At 47.1% G+C, this 24,724-nt stretch overlaps 1 protein-coding gene across 2 annotated transcripts in view; it reads left to right on the forward strand.

The window, feature by feature from the left end:
• Positions 1–24,724, forward strand: part of LOC143759353 (G-protein coupled receptor 54-like) — a 222,423-nt gene that overhangs the window by 193,491 nt on the left and 4,208 nt on the right. The window contains exon 1 of one of the 2 annotated variants that reach the window (XR_013212211.1): positions 6,189–6,310. The exons of the other annotated variant lie outside the window; for it this stretch is intronic. The gene's annotated coding sequence lies outside the window, so the exon portion shown is untranslated. Of the gene's footprint in view, positions 1–6,188; positions 6,311–24,724 lie in introns of those variants that run through there. 2 annotated transcript variants of the gene reach the window in all.

Here is a 24,724-nt window from a genome sequence, read left to right on the forward strand (position 1 = left end):
TTGTGCAGCGTTTCCACTGTTTAGGCACATCAGGGGCTCTCTAAACGTGATATGGCATCCGATCTCAATTCCAGCCAATTCTGCATTGAAAAAGTCAAACGGCGCTCCTTCTCTTCCAAGCTCTGCGGTGCGCCCAAACAGTGGTTTACCCCCACATATGGGGTATCGGCGTATTCAGGAGAAATTGCACAACAACATTTATGGTTAAATTTCTGTTTTTACACTTGTGAAAATAAAAATAAATGGTTCTGAAGTAAAATGTTTGCAAAAAAAGTTAAATGTTCATTTTTGCCTTCCACATTGTTTCAGTTCCTGTGAAGCACGTAAAGGGTTAATAAACTTCTTGAATGTGGTTTTGAGCACCTTGAGGGGTGCAGTTTTTAGAATGGTGTAACACTTGGTTATTTTCTATCATATAGACCCCTCAAAATGACTTCAAATGTGATGTGGTCCCTAAAAAAAAATGGTGTTGTAAAAATGAGAAATTGCTGGTCAGCTTTTAACCCTTATAACTCCCTAACAAAAAAAATTTGGTTCCAAAATTGTGCTGATGTAAAGTAGACATGTGGGAAATGTTATTTATTAACTATTTTTTGTGACATATCTCTCTGATTTAGGGGAATAAAAATACAAAGTTTAAAAATTGCAAAATTTTACAAATTTTCGCCATATTTCCGTTTTTTTCATAAATAATCACCACTAATATCGAAGAAATGTTACCACTAACATGAAGTACAATATGTCACAAAAAAACTGTCTCAGAATCAACAGGATCCGTTGAAGCGTTCCAGAGTTATAACCTCATAAATTGACAGTGGTCAGAATTGTAAAAATTGGCTCGGTCATTAAGTACCAAATTGGCTCTGTCACTAAGGGGTTAAACAATTCTGGACTTCCCATATGATGATGTCATGTGTTTGAAAGCTTCTGATTTTTTGGCAACATCTGAGTTAATTAGATACACACCTGTGGTTGTATTTTAATGCACACCTGAAACACACTTCTTTGTGTAGCATCATGGGAAAGTCTAAAGAATTCAACCAAGATATCAGGAAGAGAATTGTGGACTGTCTGGTTTGGTTCATCCTTGGGTACAATTTCAAGATACCCGAAGGTCATTCATCTGTACAAACAATTATGCACAAGTACAAACAAGATGGGAATGTCCAGCCATCATACCGCTCAGGAAGGAGATGGGTTCTGTGTCCCAGAGATTAACGTGCTTTGGTCCAACATGTGTATATCAACACAATGACAAAAGCAAAAGACCTTGTGAAGATGATGGTGGAAGCTGGTAAGATTGTGTCAATTTCCACAGTGAAATGAGTACAGTATCAACATGAGCTGAAATGCAACAACCAGGAAGAATCAATTACTCCAAAAAAAAAAAAAAAAGTCAGATTAATGTTTACAAAAATGCACACAAGAACAAAATCCTTAATTTTTGGAGACACGTCCTGAGGTCTGATGAAACTAAAGTTGAACTTTTTGGGCATAATGATCATCATTATGTTTGGAGATAAAAGGGAGAAGCTTGGAAACCTAAGAACACCATCCCAGCTGTGAAACACAGGGGTAGCAGCATCATGTTGTGAGGTTGTTTTGCTGCAGGAGGGACAGGTGCACTTCACAAAATAGATGGCATCATGAGAAAAGAAGATTATGAAGCAACATGTCAGGACATCAGCCAGGATGTTAAAGCTTGGGCAGAAATGGGTCTTCCAAATGGACAATGAGCATTCTGCCAAAATGGTAGTAAAGTGACTTAAGGATAACAAAGCCAATCTTTTCAAGTGGCCACCACAAAGCCCTGATCTCAATCCTATTGAAAATTGACCGACAAAGCTGAAAAGGCAGGTGGGAGCAAGGCGACCTACAAACCTGGATCAGTTACTCAAGTTTTGTCAAGAGGAATGGGCCCAAATTCAGACCAACTATTGTGAGAAGCTTGTGGAAGTTTGTGGAAGGATAACCCAAATGTTTGACCCAAGTCATTCAGTTTAAGGGCAATGGTACGAAATGTACCGTATTTTCCGGCGTACAAGACGACTTTTTAACCCCTGAAAATCTTCTTAAAAGTCGGGGGTCGTCTTGTACGCCGGGAATCGCCTTGTACGCCGGGTGTATATGGTGGGTGGGGGGGGGAGTGATCCTGATGACGACGAGGGGGCGTCTCACAGGAAAGTGAGTATCCCCCATTACCTTATCATAGCGCTGCAGCGTGGGGTCTCTGTGCTGGGAGCGGCGGCTGCTGTGCTGTGCTGTGCTGTGCTGTGGCGGCTCCTCTTCTGCAGTGTGGGGCCTCTGGTGCTGTGGGGCGGTGGCAGCGGTGGCATATCTTCATGCAGTCGGGGCTCCTCCGGCATCTCAAAGCCTAGAAGCCCCGCCGGCAACTCCATCGGTGTAATGCGCTGGCCTCCGGGAAAATGGCCGCTGCTTAGATTCAGATCTCGTGTCCCGAGATTTCGGGACGAGATCTGAATCTGAGCATGCACAGCCCCCAGCGGCCGGGCCACCGCATCGCACCTATTGAGCTGCCTCCGGGAAAATGGCCGCTGCTCAGATTCAGATCTCGTCTCCCGAGATCTCGGGACGAGATCTGAATCTGAGCAGCGGCCATTTTCCCGGAGGCCACCTGACCGCATTGTACCGATGGAGTTGCCGGCGGGGCTTCCAGGCTGAGATGCCGGAGGAGCCCCGACTGCATGAAGATACGCCGCCGCCACTGCCCCACAGCACCAGAGGCCCCACACTGCAGAAGAGGAGCCGCCACAGCACAGCAGCCGCCGCTCCCAGCACAGAGACCCCACGCTGCAGCGCTATGATAAGGTAATGGGGGATACTCACTCTCCTGTGAGACGCCCCCTCGTCCTCATCAGGATCACTCCCCCCCCCCCCAAAAGGCACATATTCACCGGCCCTATAAGATGACATACGGTGTATAAGAAGACCCCCAACTTTTAAGAAGATTTTATTTTTTAACTGGTAAAGTTGGGGGGTCGTCTTATACGCCCAGTCGTCTTATACGCCGGAAAATACGGTATGTAAACTTTTGACTTTACAAAAGTAATAAAAATGCCTTAAAACATTCTCTTTCTTTCATTACTGTAGCATGTGGCACATATTAATAACTAGATGGAGGCCCGATGCTCTTGCATCGGGAGGGAGGTAATGTCACGATGGAGGCAGGCTTTGCAGCATTGACAATCTCTACTCCCTCATGTGCTCACCCACCTATCCACTCTCTCTTTCCCCATGTGCTGACTTCTCCCGTCTGTGCTCTCTTCTTTGACCTGTATACCCGTGTTTTCCCTCTTGTCTGCTGTCTCTCTCCTTCCTGTGCTGTATTCTCCCCCCATGTGCTATCCCATTTGAGCTGTCTCCCCCTGTCTCCCCCCTGTGCTCTGTTATCGCAGAGGATACGTTTTGTGAGGTAAAATATTATTTAAAAACAGAAAGTGAAATATTTTACCTGACAAAACAAATTCTGTGTGATCCCCTGCTGTAATGTCAGTATTGTATTTTGCTTCCTCCCCTGCCCAGGAGATGTGGTATGCTCCGTACACGGTCAGACACAGACAATTTTTAAAATGAACTTTCGTTGTGGGAAAACCCCCTTTAATGTGACCGGCTTCCTCTGCCTGTAGACATGTCGTGCATCTGCCTCAGGATCAGCCGAATGATTCACTGCACCTGCGCGACTTCGTGCAGGCGCAGTAAATCAGACCGCTGCCATCTTTGTGCAAACAGATAGCGGCGGTCACATTAAAACTGCGCATGCGCTCCTCCTGTACAAAGATTGCGGCGGTTGGTGAATCATTCGGCTGATCCCGGCAGTGGCGTGTTCACGATGGTGGTACCGTGCAAGAGGCTGCGTACGGCGTATACAATGTGTGTGTGTGTGCGCGCGTGCATGTGTTGCTTACGGCGTATACAGTGTGTGCATGTGTTGCGTACGGCCTATACAGTGTGTGCGTGTGTTGCGTACGGCGTATATAGTGTGTGTGTGTGTGGTGCGACTGTGTTCCGCTGGTGGTACCGCACAAGAGGCTGGTACCACCAGCAGTTTCCGTATTCAGAAACCCATCACTTGGGTGTCCCAATATGGAGGTCGGTGAACTTCCCACCTCTTGGATTTCTGGGATCCAGACACATCTGGACGGAACAGGATGTGAAGACGTTAGAAGGTAAGTATATATTAAGATTATGGCAATACTAATTGACCTAAAACAGGAAAGGTTTATTCTGACTTCATGTCAGATATTGAGAAAAACATGCACATGTGTCTTTTTATATAGTGTATGTAAACTTCTGGTTTCAACTGTGTGCAACCATAGAAAAAAAGAGAGTACAAGATTCCCAAAGTAAAAATTAACAAATAATTTATTCAAGTTACATAGAAATACCAAAATACAATGACAATACATTTAATGAAAAAGTAGAAACGTGACTCTAAGGCTACGAGCACAAGTTGCAGAATTGCCGCCGAAATTTCCGCTGCAATTCTACAACTCCTGCCGCGGGAATATCGCATGCAGAATTGGCATGCATATTCCCGCAGAAAACTAGCGTTTTGGAAGCATAATTAGCTTGCAGAATGCTAGCGTTTTCCAAGCGATCTGTAGCATCGCTTGGAAAACTGATTGACAGGTTGGTCACACTAGTCAAACATAGTGTTTGACAAGTGTGACCAACTTTTTACTTTAGATGCTGCCTATGCCGCATCAATAGTAAAAGATAGAATGTTAAAAATAATAAAAAAATTAAAAAAATGGTTATACTCACCTTCCGCAAACAGCCGATCTCCTCAGCGGCTTCTGTTCCTATAGATGGTGTTTGTGCAGGACCTTCGATGACGTCGTGGTCACGTGACCGCGACGTCATCGCGGTCATGTGACCGCGACGTCATCGCAGGTCCTTCACACACACCATCTATAGGAACGGAAGTGGCCACGTGCACCGCTGAGAGACGGGAAGACTCCGGGGCCATCAGGCCTTTTTAACAATTATAAGGTGTCCAGTCCGTGGAGGACAGTCTCCTCTCCTCCACCCTGGGTACCAACCGCACATGATCTGCTTACTTCCTGCATGGTGGGCATAGCCTTACAGGAGCCTTACAGGAGCCTTACAGGAGTATCACACAAGGTCCATCTGTATTATGCACGATGGGAGAGCAAACTGTGATAATAGGGTTGGTAACAAAATATCATTATAAAGGGAAAAAGTCTTAAAGTGCCAGTGCAACTCAATACTCCCATATACCCCATGTATGTACAGGAACCAGCCTGCACAACATGTTTTATAGCTCTTCTATTAAATTACCATGTGCCTTAAATACGTGATGGTGAAAAGAAAAAGTGAACAGCTGATAGAGCTATCCAGAATTTATAAAGTGAAGACATACCATGTATGTGACTTTAAGAAAAAACCCAATAAATAACACAGCTACAAAAGTTTGTTCTTACCCATGGTTTCAGGGACCAAGTATGTGCAGCTATGGTTCTATGGTTGCAGTCTTGCATGTGAGAGTTTTCCCAGTGTCCTGGTCGTCTCAGTGATGTCATTATCCTTTCAGGGGAAGAAGTGATGTCATGTCTGAAGACAATGAAAGACAACCACATTCAGGTATCACACACATGCAACATGTTCACACTCCAGACCAGAAGGGGGAGCTCTAAGCCTGTTTAGGGTGAACTCCCCTAGTTAACATCCTGGCTGGAGGAAGTCAGAGTTCAGTTCAGTTCCTGTCAGACAGACAGAGGAGTAAGCTGGCCTGCTATAGTTCCTGGGAAGAGACACAGAAAGCCGAACATACTGCAGCACGTGTGCAGGGAAGCATAGCAAAGGAGAGAGTATCAGAGAGGAGACCAGCTATAGGAACAGGCTGCCTCCTTCGGAAGCGCAGAGACTCCGGTGGCCAGCACACCGTGGAAGTAAGTGCTCTACGCCTTGCTTCAGAGACTGGCAGGGCAGGTGATTCCAAGTTGCCTGTCCGCCCTTGTATACCCAGGAGGCACGGTGACACCGCTCAGAGGCTGGGGCGTGCTAGAGTCCCTAACCAAAGTCTCAAGTGACCAGCCATACGGGTTTGTTCTGTCTGACCACGGGGAACAGAGAGAGAGATAACATCAGTGAGGACCTTACTGGCTAATGCACTAAGGACCTACTGTATAGTGGCACATAGGAAGGCTACTGAATTCCCACCTGGACAAGGGGACTCTGGAATTGCCTTCAGACCGACCAGACTCTGCCTGCCCTGTCATCTGGCGCTCTGGGCTGAGGATGCCATCTGAAGTCTTCAGTAAACAAGGTAAAAGACTGCAAACCCATCTCCACGTTCTTTACTGAACCTTTCCCATATATAAACTCTTTTACTGGATACCCCTGAGGGCCACGGACCGGGTCAGCCACCGTGACATCCCCCGAACCAAAGGACCCGGTGCCGAGTACCCCATTGCCCTACTCTGGGGGCGATTCACATATACAGCACCTAATATTAGTAGATTAATTACACAAACACCAGGTTAACTAGCAAAAAGGTTAAAATATTCCAACCATTTTATATCCTTTTATCTGAGATATCCCAAGATACAATAATTAGTGTCCTAAAAAGACAGACAGCCTGAACACATGAGGGGATTCCCTAACAAACCGGCAATCCCCACATGTATTCAGGCTGTCTAGCAGCCGCAAATCATGCAGCTGAGGCAACACAAACTAAATCTCAGAGCATGCCCAAAATACTTGGAGATCACCCGAGCATGCTCGGAAATCTTGAGTAATGAGCATACTTGCTCATCACTAGTCACTAGGTTGAACCTAATCTATTATGGCTTCCATCTTCCAAGGATGCATCTTAAACCCATCAGCTGATAAATTAAACCCCAAGAATGAAATTTTCTGAATAGAAAAATAAATTTCTCAATTTTAGCAAACAAAGAATTCTCCTTCAACATTTGTAATACTATACAGACATGCTCCTGGTAAAAATCCTAATCAAGCGTAAAAATGTAAATATCATTAAAGTGAACCGACAGATAGAGACAGACAGAGAGGCTGACACAGAGACAGACAGAGAGGAAGAAACAGAGCTAGAGACAGACAGTGCGAGAGACAGACAAAAAAAGATGCTGTGGCTGGGTCGCTGACATACTCTGTGCTGTTATGGCAGTGGACACTGACATACTCTGTGCTGCTGTGGCAGGGTCTCTGGAAAAGGCTGCGTACGTATGAGTGGTTGATGTATAAGAGAGAGACACTACTCATACGTACACATCCCCCTCCAAGAGACAATATCACAGCAGAACAGAGTATGTCAGCGACCCCACCATAGTTTCTGTCTCTTTGTCTATTTCTGTCCATCTGCCTCTCTGTGTCTGTCTTTCTGTGTGTCTGTCTTTCTCTGTCTCTGCTTATCTGTCTGTCTCTCTGTTTGTCTGTCTCTCTGAGTATGTCTGTCTCTGTGTATGTCAGACTCTCTCTCTGTGCATCTGTCTCTCTGTACATTTCTTCCCGAAGACCTCTCTCTCTCTCTTTGTCTCTATGATTCCCTTAACCTTCTGGCTATTACAGAATCCTGGATCCAGCACTCAGACACCACCGCCACTGACGCTCTTTCGTTTGGTGGGCTGAAATTTTCACATACCACCAGACCTGAGAACAGACAGGTTGGAGGTGTTGGTTTGCTCCTTTCATCACAATGTGCTTTCCAGGTCATCCCCCCGGTTCCCTCACTTACATTTCCTTCCTTTGAAGTCCACGCCGTCAGACTCTTTAAGCCCTTCTCCTTGCGAGTGGCAGTTATTTATCGCCCTCCAGGCTCCTCCCGCCTGTTTCTTGACCACTTTGCCACCTTGCTTACTCACTTTCTATCCTGTGACATCCCCACCCTCATCATGGGAGACTTTAACATCCCCATCAATGATCCCCTCTCCCAATCTGCCTCTCATCTTTTTTCTCTAACTTCTTCATTCGGCCTCTCACAGTTTACTAATTCTCGTACACGAGGACAGGAATACTCAGGACCTGGTTTTCTCCCGTCCCGAATCGCTGCACGACTTTACTAACTCCCCTCTCCTGCTCTCGGACCACAACCTTCTTTCCTTCTCTGTCAAGAATTGTCTCCTCACTCGGGACACCCCCACTTACCACACTTATCGGAATACTCATTCCATTAATACTCAGCAGCTTATGGACAATCTCCACACATCTTTAGCCCCCATCTCCTCCCTCTCCTGTCCAGACTTCGCATTGTCACACTTCAATAATACACTGAAGAATGCCCTAGATGAAGCAGCACCTTCTACACGCAGAAAGACCCGACATAGACAACAGCAGCCCTGGCACACTATGCAAACACGCTTTCTTCAGTGTTGCTCAAGGTGTGCAGAGCGGCAGTGGAGAAAATCTCTCTTAGCAGAAGACTTCATACACTATAAGTTCATGCTCAAAACCTATAACTCTGCCCTTTATCTGGCCAAACAATCCTAGTTCACCACCCTCATCACCTCACTATCCAACAACCCAAAACGACTTTTTGAAACCATAAACTCCCTCCTGAAACCTAAAGTACAGGCCCCCATCACCAATCTCAGTGGTGAGGATCTGGCCACTTATTTCCTAGAAAAAATCAACCACATCATTCAGGCTATCTCAGCCCAATCTCCTCAGTGGATCCCCTTCCCTGCCGCACCTCAAGCTCACTAGACATCTTTGAGCCTGTTTCAGAAGAAGTTTCCAAGCTCCTCGCTTCTGCTCGGCCTACAACCTGCAACAGTGACCCCATTCCTTCACATCTCCTGCAGTCTTTCTCACCAGTGGTCACCACTCACCTGACTAAAATATTTAACCTCCCTCTTTCTTCAGGTATCTTTCCCTCCTCATTTAAACATGCCATCATAACCCCTTTACTTAAAAAGCCATCCCTGGACCAGAACTGCACTGCTAACTACAGACCTGTCTCTAACCTTTCCTTCATCTCTAAACTCCTGGAACGCTTGGTCCACTCCCGTCTAATCCGCTGTCGCTCGGATAACTCTCTTCTCGACCCCTTACAATCTGGTTTCCGCTCTTTACACTTCACTGAAACTGCCCTCACTGAAGTCTCTAATGATCTAATAATAGCTAAATCCAAAGGTCATTGCTCTCTGCTGATTCTCCTGGATCTCTCTGCTGCATTTGACACTGTGGATCACCAGCTCCTTCTCACTATGCTCCGCTCCATAGGCCTGAAGGACACAGCCCTCTCTGGTTATCCTCCTACCTCTCTGACCGCTCCTTCACTGTATCTTGTGCTGGCTCCTCTTCCTCTCCTCATCCCCTTAATATCGGGGTTCCGCAGGGCTCAGTCCTAGGCCCCCTCCTCTTCTCTCTATACATGGCCCCTATTGGACAAACAATCAGCAGATTTGGGTTCCAGTATCATCTCTATGCTGATGACACCCAATTATACACTTCTTCCCGACATCACCCCTACCCTAATTAAAAATACCAAGGATTGTCTGTCTGCTGTCTCTAACACATGTCCTCCCTCTATCTGAAACTAAATCTCTCCAAAATGTAACTTCTTGTGTTTCTCCCTTCTACTAACCTCACTCTAGCCAACATCGAAATTACCCTGGAGGGTTCAGCCATAACTCCCAAGCAGCATGCCCGCTGTCTTGGGGTCATATTTGATACCGGACTTTCCTTTACTCCCTATATCCGATCACTCACTCGCTCTTGTCACCTGCATCATAAAACATCTCCAGAATCTAAGCTTTTCTCACCTTTGAAACTGCTAACACTCTTACTGTCGCTCTTATTCATTCTCGTCTGGACTACTGCAACTCTCTTCTGATCGGTCTCCCTCTTACCAAACTTTCTCCTCTTCGATCCATCTTGAATGCGGCAGCCAGGGTCATATTTCTGTCCAGCCGCTTCACTGATGCCTCCATCTTGTGCCAGTCATTACACTGGCTACCCATTCGCTACAGGGTCCAGTATAAACTCATCTCTCTCACCCACTGTCAGGAACCCCTGCCCGCTGCCACCAATTTGTCACGAACCCCTGACCGCTTTCACCAATATGTCAGGGATCCACACCGTGACCGTCACCCCTACGTCACGGATTGGGGTGACTTTAGCCAACAGACGTTTATCACATGTGCAGGGGGCTTATCTTAGTTATCCCTCCACTGCTACAATGTGATACAAAAAACACACACAAGGCTATTGACCTCTTAGTTTACAGCAGGGGCTTATTTTAGGTATCCCACTGCTCTTCAATATACCATGAACTGCAGGGATCTATGAATATCCCGCCTACAGTTCCACTTAAACCTTGCAGCTCTCTGGTGCCCCCCTTACTCTCAGGTCAGATTAGGTACTGCACCTAGGGTAATTAGGCAAAAAAGACGTCAGTAAACAATATCACATTAAATGGCGACTCACATAATAGATATTAGTATAAAAGGAGAATAAAGAGTCATAACTGGCCAATAGATTTACACAAAAACTTCTTTTTATTGACAAAAAACGGTCATATGAATGTTAATATACCATGTCTTAATAAAATGCTTAATCATAAGAGTATTTTAGTGACTGTATCCATATATACATCAAAGGGAGTCCAGATGCTCACACAGGACAAGAGTAAACAGATTCAATTAAATAATAAATACACACACAGAAAATGGGTTAGGCTATCTGTAGACATGGATTAGATCCAAGTCATATGCGATGTGCTGAAGGTCACCACATGTCCGCAGAAGGCCATCAAAAACATAACAGTTAACATAAATAAAGTTTAGTTTAAGTTAGATTACCCATATGTGTTTAAAAAGTCCTGCAGAGGTCCTGGGCTCCGTTCCCCAACGCGCGTTTCGCGTGCAGTCTCTCTCGCTTCCTCAGGGGGCGTGGTTAATAGGGATCTCAGTTCCGTTTAAATAGTCTTTACATCCGATCATGTGATGACGTGACTACGACGTGGTGCGCATGCGTGAATCGCCGGTACGTCCCCATGCTGCGTTACAAGCCTCACTCCCAGGCCGGTCCCAGTCACGTGAGCGGGCCAGCGCCACGCCCACATCACGCGATCAAGGAACGTTGCCAGGGAGAAAGAGGAACGCAGCTGGTTCTATGGTCCAGCGTGCAGAAATAAAGTGACTGTGCCGAAAGTGCATTATGTGCCGAATAAGGTAAACATATAATTCTAATTGTGAAACGATATATAAAAATGTGTATATAGTGCCCGAGAGGAAAAATTCCTCTCAGTATCCGATTGCTGTGTCCATATAAATAAATTGATCTTACGTAAACCCTAAGTTGATAAAAGTGAAGGGATTTTACTGGTGCCCATTAGCAGTTCGGTATAAAGGCCGCTGCTAGTGGTTAAAAGTGAAACAGAATAAAAAGTGAAAGTTATAATAAATATTTAATTGATCAGGTGACAAATTTACCAGATATACATTATCATATCCCATGTACAACATTAATTAATAGATTTACACATAGACACTAATTACTTAACACTAAAAAACAGGCAAAAAGCAGGCAAGAGATATACATATATAATATTAAAATATACAGACACCAAGAGCAATGGACTCTATTGACATTAGATATTTATGGGAATCATATTAATGCATATTATTACTCATCAATACAAAGATATTAATCATCCTAATAGTATACCTACTATATAAATAGTCAAATACATAGAGTAATTTAATATATACCATATTGTGAGATGGATATGCATTATATTATACGCGATTGCCTTTTCTAATCTTTATCTTTTCATTTTTCATCATAATATTCAAGGAGTCTTGATCGCGCAGGTTGTTTCACCCGAGTGTCCCAGATGTCAGAAGCCATATATATACAATGGTGAGTATAGCGCACTAAAAATAATTAAAAGAGATACCAAATTAAAACTAATAGGCAATGCAGGAAAAGCAGAAAATGAAACAGAAGCCTGACACCTCAGGCCCCTGTTTCACAGAAAGGAGGAAAATCCGTGAGTTTCGTTAAGGCCCATAGGTGTCACACTACCCACAGTGCTGATCCAACGGCATTCTCTTTGGGCTAGAATACGCCTCACATCACCTCCCCTAATACCACACTGTATATGGTCAATTCCCCGTGCCATAAAGGACTTCGGGTTACAGTTGTGGTATTGCTTGTAATGCCGTGGTATGGTTTTTAGTTTCGTCATATCCGTTTCATCTCTCGCAGCCACTATATCACGCACATGTTCGCGCGTGCGTGTGCCCAGTCGACGAGATGTAAGTCCTATATATATTTTAGGACAGCTGCATACAGCATAATAAATCACCTGTGTTGTATTACAGGTTATATGATGGTTTATGGAAAAAGTCCTTTTCCCATCTACTGAGTCAAAAGTGGTCACACGAGAGATGTTCCGACATGAGATACAATTTCCACAAGGGAAACAGCCCCTAGATGGTCCACCGGATCCAAAATCAAATTTAGTCAGCTTGGGTACATAGTGGCTCGACACTAGTAGATCCTTTAGGTTTTTACTTTTTCTGGCCGTCATTGAGGGATATTCTCCAAGACATTTGGAGAGCAGTGGATCACTTTTGAGGATGCCCCAATGTTTTTGGAGGCATCTCCTCATTGTGGCCCATTCTCCATTATACGTAGAGATAAACCGTACTACGTCATGTTGATTTTTTTTATTGTTGTTTTTGCCACTGGAACACAGTAGTTGCTCCCGTGAGGAATATTTTGCTCTCAAGTATCCCTTCCTGATGTTCCTATTACTATATCCTCTCTCTTGAAATCTGGCTCTAAGATCTAATGCCTGTGCCTCAAATTTGGTGGTGGAGGAGCAGATCCGCTTCATCCTAAGATGCTGACCAACTGGGATGGCTTTAATTGGGTGACCCGAATCCGCATGCAGAAGTGCATTAACAGATGTGGATTTCCTGAAGACATCCGTCTGTAGGTACCGATTCTCATCAACCTCAATTTTGATGTCCAGAAAATCCACAACTGTCTTACTTGTTTGGTATGTTAATTTGATGTTATACGTATTGTCATTGAGTTGTTTCATGAATTCATGCAAAGCGTCATCGGGCCCCTGCCATATAATGAACAGGTCATCGATGTATCGCAGCCAGCACTGCACATGGTCCGCGGTCCGCGGCCCCCCTCCGCCAAAGACCTCCCTCTCCCAAAACCCCAGAAAGAGGTTGGCGAAGGAGGGCGCACAGGCCGCGCCCATGGCAGTGCCGCGCTGCTGCAGGTAGAATACATCTTTGAACACAAAAAAAATTTTTGTTAATATAAACGTCAGCAGTTCCATGACCAGGTCACAAATGGCTCCATCCCAGTTGCTAGCATCCAGGAAAAAGCGGACCGCTTCCAAACCCACATCATGTCCAATACAGGTATATAGTGATTGTATGTCCGCAGTGATTAGACACATATTGTCCTCCAACTGAATCCCATTGATCCGTCGCAGGACGTCCGACGTGTCCCTGGCATAAGAGGGGAGCGACTCCACCAAAGGTTTTAGATAATAATCCACAAATTTGCATATAGGATCGCTCAACCCCCCCATGCCAGAGACTATCGGACGGCCCGGCGGGTCAATGGGGTTTTTGTGGATCTTTGGGACAAAGTAGAGCGTAGGGACTTTAGGCGATTTGGTAAGTAATCCATCCAGCACCTGTTTGGGTATGACGCCCCTCTCATGTGCATCTATCAGAATTCCCTCCAATTCACACAGGAAGTTATGAGTTGGATTGTAATCCAACTTCCTATATGTTTCTTTATCTTTAAGATGCCTAAATGCCTCCCTTTCATAGAGGATACTAGGCCAGAGTACCACATTTCCCCCCTTGTCCGCTGGTTTGATTACAACATCCTCATACCTCCTGAGTTGCTCAATAGCTGATCTTTGTTTGGATGTTAGGTTATCATGTCTGCGTTTAGTAGAAATGTTCTGAAATTCTTGCAGAACCAGCTTAGTGAAAATCTCCACTGCTGGACATAGGGACAAGGAGGGAAATGTGGTAGATTTAGGTTTACAATTTTGTGGAAAAGTACTCACCGCTCCAGGCATTTGTTCGTCCAGGAGACCCTCCAGCGCCATCAACGCCTCTCTCTCAACATCATCATTAGTCAGCTCATGGCTACCCCTCTCAAATATTTTCTTAAAAATTAATTTCCTTGAGAAGAGGTGTAAGTCCTTGGTGGCTGTGAAGAGATCAAATTTATTAGTAGGGGAGAAGGTAAGACCCCTTTGTAGTGTAGGGACCGCAGGTAAAGAAGGATGCAGGGACAAATAGGAGCCAGAAAGCAAATAGCGTTTTTTAACTTTCTTTTTAACTTCCAACCAAAAAGATAACAAACGTTTTCCACGCAGGGAACTTATATACAAGAACACAATCTCGCAGTAAATCCTAATTACTATATGACCGCCCTGAACTACACCCGTAGAACGCGGCAGCGCCTCACTAGTGACTCCCTACTAAGATAAAGTCAACAACGGTCACTTATCAGTGCTGGTTCAGCGATGTAGTCCTGACGGTGAGGCTCCGACAACGCCGTAGTCCTGATGGCGGAGGAAGGAGGTGTCTTCTGGCGACGGGCCCAGGCGTAGAGTCGAGTCCAGAATGTCTTTTGCGGTGCTGCGTTCCCTCCTGCAGGCGGACGTTGATCCGAGGTAACAGCCTCCCAGTCCAGAGAAGAGTCTTTTTGAGGAGGATTAGGAGAATAATCAGTATCAGTCACAGCTGAGACGAAACCATGCGAGTCTGTAGCACTCTCTGGCAAGGTGTTCTCAGGGAGCGCGGTAATACTGTCCCTGAGCTGATCAGCACTACCCCTCTGCCTGGGGGGTCGCTGACGACGAATGCGTCTCTTTTTGGGGGCTCCAGTAATTGCCCGCAGTGTCTGTTGCACGTTTTCCCCCTGCTTCCTGCAAGTCTCACTGCGGCCTGCACACTCACAGCAACTGCGCTGCAGTTTCCTCTCCTCAGAGATTTCCCGCGCTTCTCTGCCCCTGCTTTCGCGCGTTTTGCTTTTTATCCTCTCCTCTCCCTGCGTCACTCTGCCTCCTGTCACATGAGCCTGGCTTCCCATGCACCCCTCAAATCCGTCCCCCGGAACCCCGACTCCCGGCAACAATGGTTCCACCCGTCTGCACAGCTCACCAGGTCCCTGTCCCCTACATTCCCCCACCCTGTATGCTCGCCAGTCCCTGGGCGAGGCCTTCGCACTGACAGGTCGCCCACCTGACGGATTGTTCCACACTTGGGTCTGTCTAGTGTGTAAGTCAGGACTGTAGCGAGTTGGGGGTCTACCGGCAGTAGAACGTTCAGAACGTCGTGGCTCGGGTCCTTGTGTAGGGGGTGTTGGGGGAATGTCGTCAGCGGAAGGGTGACTGGTCAGGGGTAGTGTAGTAGTCGAGATAGGGGGAGTATTTTGACGCCGTTCTTCTTCTTCATCATCTTCTTCATCCCACCAATGGTTGTTGGGGGACTCAGTCGTAGGTGGCTCTTCCCTGATTGCGGATTCCGGGGTGTCCGAGTCAACAGAGCGACACAACCGGAGCATGTTGCGATGAAGAATGCGAGTACCTGTACTTCCGAGGGCCTCAGACTGCACTTCATATACAGGTCCATGCGGGTCTATACGGCGAAGCACCCGATAGGGTGTTTTTTCCCAACGATGGTCTAACTTGTTTTGCGGTCTTTGCTCTCGAACGAGTACTCGATCACCTGGCCGGAACTCTGGGGGTTTTGCTGTAGGGGTGCTCCGATGCTCCACTTCCCGAATTCGAGTGTGTACCAGTCGGTGTAAGGTCTGCAGCCGATGCCGATGATCACGCACCCACGAAGCCATCCCTGTTCGGGGGCCTTCTTCCTCCGAAGACAGTTCCAGATCTGTCATGCCTTTTCCTGGGCGCCCAAAGACCACTTCATACGGGGTGCGTCCTGTGACTTGATGAACTCTATTGTTGTAGACCCACACTAGGTCAGACACGTACTCCGGCCAGCGGGCCTTCTGATCTTGTTCTAGCGCACGCAGCATTTGAAGCAAAGTCCGGTTAAACCGCTCACAAGCCCCATTTCCCTGGGGATGATACGGTGTGGTGCGTGACTTATCAATGCCGTAGAGGCGATGCAGCTCTTCCATGACCTTGCCCAAGAAACAGGCGCCTTGATCCGAATGTATTCGCCTCGGACAGCCGTAAACTTGAATAAAGTTCTTACAGATAGCGCTCGCCGCCGACTCAGCTGTCTGATCACGGGTAGGGATGACTACCGCGAATTTTGAAAAATGATCTACCATAACGAGGCAGTGTTCGTAGCCTTGATGCGCTGCTCCAATGGTAATGTAGTCTATCATTAATACTTCAAAAGGGGCAGACGTCGTGATGCTCTGCACAGGCGCCCTTTCCTCCGGTGACTTGGTTAGCTCACATTGTCGACATTGTCTACAGGCAGTTTGTACTTCCGCAAGCAGCCGAGGATGATAGAACCGAGTTTGCAGCCACTTAAACGTCCTCTTCACTCCGAAGTGTGCCCCGGACTCATGAGCTTCTTTAGCAACTGCGGCCACCACAGGCCCTGGTAAGACCATCTGCCAGGTCGGCTCAGAATCTGCCAGAGCCATGGTTAAGTGGCATAAGAGCCCGTCCTGAAGAGTTAGGCGCTCCCACTGCCGCAGAAGAAGGTTCAGATCTGACGGGAGAATTTGTCCAGGGATTCTCACGGGCAATAGACCATTCGTTATCCACTGTCGCAATGGAGCTAGTTCCTGGTCTTCCTGTTGTAGCCGTATCCATTCGTCCCGACTCTGAACCAACAGTCCTGCAACCGTTCCGTTCCCGGTCTGTTCCCGGCTCACAGCCATCTGAGCAGCGCCCCCGATGGCGTAGGGGATTTCTTCTCCCTCCAGCTCCTCATCTCGGTTAGTTCTTGGGGGATTTTTCCGCAGACGAGATAATGCGTCAGCATGAACATTCTCCGCTCCTCGCTTGTAAAGGATACGGTATCTGTACTTGGCCATCCGGGCTACCCAGCGCTGTTCTAGGGCACCCAATTTCGCATTTTCCAGATGTGCCAATGGGTTGTTATCCGTGCGTATCAGCACCTCGGAACCGGCCAGGTACTCAGCGAACCGCTCCGTCATAGCCCACACCACGGCCAGCAGCTCCACCTTGAAAGAACTGTAATTGTCTGGGTTCAACTCAGAGTCATGAAGAGACCGACTCGCATAGGCGATCACTCTCTCCTGCCCATCCTGAACCTGAGACAACACAGCCCCCAATCCCTGAGAGCTGCCGTCGGTGTGTAGGATGAACGGTTGCGAAAAGTCCGCATAAGCCAACACCGGCGGCTCCATGAGAGCTGTCTTCAAGTCCCGGAACGCTGCTTCTTGCGGCTCCTGCCATTGTATCTTCTTTCCCCGTTCCTTGGGGGAGCTTCCTTTCAGCAGGACTTGTAGATTGTGAGAACGGCGAGCAAAATTCTTCACGAAGCGCCGGTAGTACCCAGCGAGGCCCAAGAACGCCCGTACATCTTTAGCGGTCTCCGGTGTGGGCCACTCCTGGATTGCAGCAATCTTCTCCTGCGATGGCCGGACTCCTTCGGCGGACACCACATGCCCCAGGTACTCGATCTGTTCCCGGAACAAGTGACACTTCTGGGGCTTCACCTTAAGCCCGTATTTCAGCAACCGGTCTAGTACCTGCTCCAGTCGGCACAGATGTTCCTCGAATGTTGGGGCGTAGATGATGATGTCATCCAGATAAATGAGAGTGGCCTCGAAGTTCAAATCCCCCAGACACCGCTCCATTAATCGTTGGAAGGTGCCTGGAGCGTTGGCCAGCCCAAACGGCATTCGATTGAACTCAAATAGTCCCATGGGAAGGATGAACGCTGTCTTAGGACGATCTGCTTCTGTCATCGGGACCTGCCAGTATCCGCTGGCTAGGTCTAAGGTGGAAAAATATTTGGCCCGACCCAGCACGGAGAGAGACTCCTCGATACGGGGAAGTGGATAAGAGTCTCGGACGGTGCATGCATTTAGCTTACGATAGTCCACACAGAACCGGAGCGTGCCGTCCTTTTTCCGCACCAGCACGATCGGGGCAGCCCACGGGCTCTGACTCTCGCGGATCACTCCCTTTTGTAGCATCTGGCCTAACAACGTCTTTACTTCCTGGTACATCTGCGGGGGAATCTGTCTGTACCGCTCCCTGATGGGCACTGTATCTCCGGTCGGAATTCCATGTTCGATGGCCGTGGTACAGCCAAAATCATCTTCATGTTGCGCAAACACTTCAGCATAGTGTCCAAGGAGCCGCTGCACTCGCGAGACTTGTGATGGATCCAGACCCGGTAATTCTGCTCGCATATGTTCCAGAATAGTTTGACCTTTTCGTAACGCTATCAGCTCAGGATCCTGTGTAGACCGGACACTGACCATCCAGGGATCAGGGGAATCCACCTTTAACTGTAAAGTATCTGGAGGAGGCATCACTTCTAACGGTCGTAACACTTTGGCCATCTCACTTCGGACCCGTAGCACGACATCGTGTTCGTCCACATTCACACATCGCACTGGTACGGCCCCATTTTTAACAGTAGCCAGAGATCGGGCCACCAGCAGTCCTGTGGGCAAAGGGGACGTAAAGGTGGGCTCAACCTGCACTTGCACTCCTTCCAGAGGGATGCGAGCTCGGATGGGCAGGGATATAACAGTCTGTCCTGGGGGAAACGTCACTTCTGCTGTCGGGGAGGTGATTACTTTCCCTAGTATGTCTCCCTCCTGAAAGGTCTCTTGCACACGGACTTCCCTCACTAACTGTCTGAACACGGAGCCTTGAGGTGTACTGGTCCCCCACTGATTGAGTGTCTCTTGTGTGGTCTCCCCTAACAGCAAACTGCCAAAGTCCTTCAATACATTCATCCCCAAAGTCACGATATGTTGTGGGCTGGGATCCCCCCGTGTCAACACAACCCCCCGGCGGCCCAGGTCTTTCCCACATAAAGATATTTGCATCCAGGTGACCCCTTCCACTGGGATGGGCAGCTGATTGGCGGCCTGCAACCGGATTACGGGGCCCCATTGGGGTCTGACTGACACAGGGAAGTGTTTTCTAAAATAGGCCTCGGGCATAGTCGTGACTTGAGATCCGGTGTCCACCAGACAACGTACAGCCCGCCCTTCAAACTCTGCCCAAACCAGGGGGCAGCTGGCAATCAAATTTTCGGGACTTTCACCACCCATCCGCGGGGATTCTGACTCCGAGCGTCGTCCCCTTAGCTCGGAGTCCTCTAGTTTAACGCCCGCCGTGACGAGGCCCTCCGTCTCCGGGGGCACTCCCGTGCGAAATGTCCTGCCTCCCCGCAACCATGGCAAGCACCGGAGACCGGATAATATCCTGAACGAGCGCCACGAGCTGGACTCCCAGACCCTTGCCCCCGGGGTAGCTCCCTTGGGCTTCGCGCATTTTTTTTTACTTCGGCCAGTTCGTCTCGGATTTGTTTGAGCTCCTGCCGCATCTCCTGAACCCACGACGGCTCACCCCCTCCTGGTGCAGCGGTCTGGATAACCCGAGCCTCTCCTGTCAGGACCGTCACCCCCCTCTCTTGCTCCCGGGTGCGGGCCTCATTGCCTATGTCGGAGAAAGTCAGGCGCGGGTCGACCCGCACTCGTTCACGTAGAGCCTGTTTGGTCAACTCATCCCGCAGTCCCGTCACCAGTTGGTCGCGCAGGGTCACGTCGACATGTCCCATCCCCATACCATCTTTCCGCACGATTGCAATGTTTAGCTCTTGCAGAGCATTCATGTACTGAGTGACAGTCTCGCCCTCTTTTTGTCGCCGTCCAAACAACCGGGCCCGCAGCTCTCCCACGTCGGTGGGATCCCCGTGCGTCCCCTCTAACACATGTAACACCCCGGTAAAAGTATTCCGCTCTGTGGGGGGTCTCAACATCACTGAATCTCGGGACTCTCCGTCTAATGCCATAATGGCTACCTCAGCTTCCAGGGCTGGGGTCATAGGATGCATTCTCAACAGCCCCCTCATCCTCTCAGTCCAGCTCCACAACAACATGTTGCTCCCATTAAACTTGGGCAAATTGTTTAACATGGCCCCCAATGAGAGAGAAGCTCTAGGCCCAGCCCCATCCTCCGTATCTTCTGGCTCCTTCTTTGGATCCTGCATCCTGCCGACTACGCCAAATGTAGGGACCGCAGGTAAAGAAGGATGCAGGGACAAATAGGAGCCAGAAAGCAAATAGCGTTTTTTAACTTTCTTTTTAACTTCCAACCAAAAAGATAACAAACGTTTTCCACGCAGGGAACTTATATACAAGAACACAATCTCGCAGTAAATCCTAATTACTATATGACCGCCCTGAACTACACCCGTAGAACACGGCAGCGCCTCACTAGTGACTCCCTACTAAGATAAAGTCAACAACGGTCACTTATCAGTGCTGGTTCAGCGATGTAGTCCTGACGGTGAGGCTCCGACAACGCCGTAGTCCTGATGGCGGAGGAAGGAGGTGTCTTCTGGCGACGGGCCCAGGCGTAGAGTCGAGTCCAGAATGTCTTTTGCGGTGCTGCGTTCCCTCCTGCAGGCGGACATTGATCCGAGGTAACAGCCTCCCAGTCCAGAGAAGAGTCTTTTTGAGGAGGATTAGGAGAATAATCAGTATCAGTCACAGCTGAGACGAAACCATGCGAGTCTGTAGCACTCTCTGGCAAGGTGTTCTCAGGGAGCGCGGTAATACTGTACCTGAGCTGATCAGCACTACGCCTCTGCCTGGGGGGTCGCTGACGACGAATGCGTCTCTTTTTGGGGGCTCCAGTAATTGCCCGCAGTGTCTGTTGCACGTTTTCCCCCTGCTTCCTGCAAGTCTCACTGCGGCCTGCACACTCACAGCAACTGCGCTGCAGTTTCCTCTCCTCAGAGATTTCCCGCGCTTCTCTGCCCCTGCTTTCGCGCGTTTTGCTTTTTATCCTCTCCTCTCCCTGCGTCACTCTGCCTCCTGTCACATGAGCCTGGCTTCCCATGCACCCCTCAAATCCGTCCCCCGGAACCCCGACTCCCGGCAACAATGGTTCCACCCATCTGCACAGCTCACCAGGTCCCTGTCCCCTACAGTAGGACATCCAATTGATCATTAGAGAGAACATGGTGGGAAAGGTTAATTACCTCCAGACCCTTTTTGTCCTTTTTGTTAGGTTGATTGTTGGATGGATTATTCTGGAGGTTTTTACGTTTCCCAGCATTTCTCTCTCTGTTAAATCCAGAATTTCGTAGATCATAATATCTGGGTTGTGTCTTATTTGACTCGGGTGAAACAACCTGCGCAATCAAGACTCCTTGAATATTATGATGAAAAATGAAAAGATAAAGATTAGAAAAGGCAATCGCGTATAATATAATGCATATCCATCTCACAATATGGTATATATTAAATTACTCTATGTATTTGACTATTTATATAGTAGGTATACTATTAGGATGATTAATATCTTTGTATTGATGAGTAATAATATGCATTAATATGATTCCCATAAATATCTAATGTCAATAGAGTCCATTGCTCTTGGTGTCTGTATATTTTGATATTATATATGTATATCTCTTGCCTGCTTTTTGCCTGTTTTTTAGTGTTAAGTAATTAGTGTCTATGTGTAAATCTATTAATTAATGTTGTACATGGGATATGATAATGTATATCCGGTAAATTTGTCACCTGATCAATTAAATATTTATTATAACTTTCACTTTTTATTCTGTTTCACTTTTAACCACTAGCAGCGGCCTTTATACCGAACTGCTAATGGGCACCAGTAAAATCCCTTCACTTTTATCAACTTAGGGTTTACGTAAGATCAATTTATTTATATGGACACAGCAATCGGATACTGAGAGGAATTTTTCCTCTCGGGCACTATATACACATTTTTATATATCGTTTCACAATTAGAATTATATGTTTACCTTATTCGGCACATAATGCACTTTCGGCACAGTCACTTTATTTCTGCACGCTGGACCATAGAACCAGCTGCGTTCCTCTTTCTCCCATGGCAACGTTCCTTGATCGCGTGATGTGGGCGTGGCGCTGGCCCGCTCACGTGACTGGGACCGGCCTGGGAGTGAGGCTTGTAACGCAGCATGGGGACGTACCGGCGATTCACGCATGTGCACCACGTCGTAGTCACGTCATCACATGATCGGATGTAAAGACTATTTAAACGGAACTGAGATCCCTATTAACCACGCCCCCTGAGGAAGCGAGAGAGACTGCACGCGAAACGCGCGTTGGGGAACGGAGCCCAGGACCTCTGCAGGACTTTTTAAACACATATGGGTAATCTAACTTAAACTAAACTTTATTTATGTTAACTGTTATGTTTTTGATGGCCTTCTGCGGACATGTGATGACCTTCAGCACATCGCATATGACTTGGATCTAATCCATGTCTACAGATAGCCTAACCCATTTTCTGTGTGTGTATTTATTATTTAATTGAATCTGTTTACTCTTGTCCTGTGTGAGCATCTGGACTCCCTTTGATGTATATATGGATACAGTCACTAAAATACTCTTATGATTAAGCATTTTATTAAGACATGGTATATTAACATTCATATGACCGTTTTTTGTCAATAAAAAGAAGTTTTTGTGTAAATCTATTGGCCAGTTATGACTCTTTATTCTCCTTTTATGCTAATACCTAGGATAATTAGTCACCAGAAAGGCTGCCTGCTATGTACTGGCTATTGGGCACGCTGCAGCGACGTGATAAACTACTCCCACTCAGGCAGGAACAATAATTATCAACGCCACAGTCGCTACAGCACCCAAAAGCCTGCACACGGTTTTGCTGCCACCAGCTCCGATTAAACGGGTCCGAAGCTAACCCAACACAGTAGCGTAATTCCCTTCGGGAGACAGGGTACGTGTTAGAGCAGGAGAACGGAGACTAGTATTTTATATATTTTACTCTGAAAAGGCAGTGTTTACAAAATATTTAACAAGGATGTTACAAGATGAGACAATTGCAAATATGTACAAAGGTAATTATAAAAAAAAGGGAATAACTGGGAAATAACACTTACATGTATTCAAAGCATTGCAGGCAACCAGGCTAGTGGAGTTTCCATCTGTCCCAGTGCATTTAGGACTCTGGGTAGGAACAGCTCTTCACGTCAGGCTCACATAGGCTCCAGCAGATAGACTGACCCTTGCTGGAGTCTGGCCAAAAAACTTATAGCTGCAGCCTGTGACATCACAGAAAGGGGTTGGTTTACCCAGTCCGTCCTACCTCTCCAGTCTTACTAGCTTTACCACAAGTTTTTCTAATGCTTGTATCTCTGCTCCAGAACATGTCATAGTCATAACACACCCAGCATTCATCTCGTATTAACGTGGGCATTCTAATGAGATCAAATATGTCCTATGTGGGATGCATATTTACCGAGAAATCCCTACTTCTTTACCAGATGGAGTTAGAAGCTCATGTTTAGAGTGATGGATAGATGCTCCGAGGGACATTAAGAATATATATTTTCATGTTCCTATCTTACATGGTTGGCCTAAAATCTTACAATAATGGAACAAAAGACTTCCATGATTCTGGAAGTTTCCATACCAGTTATAGCTGGACAAGAGCTTTAGTCTTCCCAAGCGATCGTAAAAATTCCTTGGGGAAGGGTATGAGGGATTTGGGAGCTGAAAGTCAGGAATGTGCAGCAAGAAGCAATAAACCCTTCTACACTCATTGACAAGACAAGCTAAAACACAGAGTGAAGGGGGGTCAACGCCCACCCTATGTGTGCTGGCAGAGACACTAAACTTATATGATATTTCATACCATATCGTGACACCCACAAAGCCCTACACGGTTCTGCACCGCCTTATATCTCCTCTCTCATCTCTGTCTATCGCCCTACACGTGCCCTCCGTTCTACAAATGACCTAAGACTAACATCCCCCGTAAACCGGACCTCGCACCTCCGTCTCCAAGACTTCTCTCGTGCTGCACCAGCTCTCTGGAATGCACTTCCCCAGATGATCAGACTGATCCCTAGCCCCGACCTATTCAAGCGTGCTTTAAAAACCCATCTCTTCAAACAAGCCTACCACATCAACTACTCAGTAAACTAACTTTGCCCTGTTCCCTCCTTCCAAATATTATTCTGAATCTGCACCCTACTATTCATCTGTCTCCACACCCTCCATGCACATGATAACTGCACTTGATACTTGACTATTGCACTTAAACACACGAGTTGATGACCAGATTATGCAGCTTTATATGAAAATCCCTATTTATTATAATTGCCAGACCTGAAATAACAAGCACTTGCCACCTATTGTGTCCCCCCCATTTCCTTGTAGATTGTAAGCTTGCGATCAGGGACCTCTTTCCTAATGTCACTGTTTAAATTGTCTCAACTTGTATTGAATTTGTCTGTACATGTCCCCGCTTAGTTGTAAAGTGCTGCAGAATATGTTGGTGCTATATAAATACAAATTATTATTATTATTATGATGAAGAACATTTTTGTGCTACGTGGCGTGCATGTGGGCAGGTATCTTGGTTTCTCTGGCTTAGAGCAAGAAGATAAGCCTCTGTCTACAGTCCTGCCCCAAAGAATGGGCATGTCATTAACCAAGGTATCATTTTAATCTGTATAACAGTTGCAACCTGACAGTGCCTGTAGTTTAC

This window comes from Ranitomeya variabilis, chromosome 1, assembly GCF_051348905.1.
Source record: "Ranitomeya variabilis isolate aRanVar5 chromosome 1, aRanVar5.hap1, whole genome shotgun sequence".
NCBI classification, from domain to species: Eukaryota; Metazoa; Chordata; class Amphibia; order Anura; family Dendrobatidae; genus Ranitomeya; species Ranitomeya variabilis.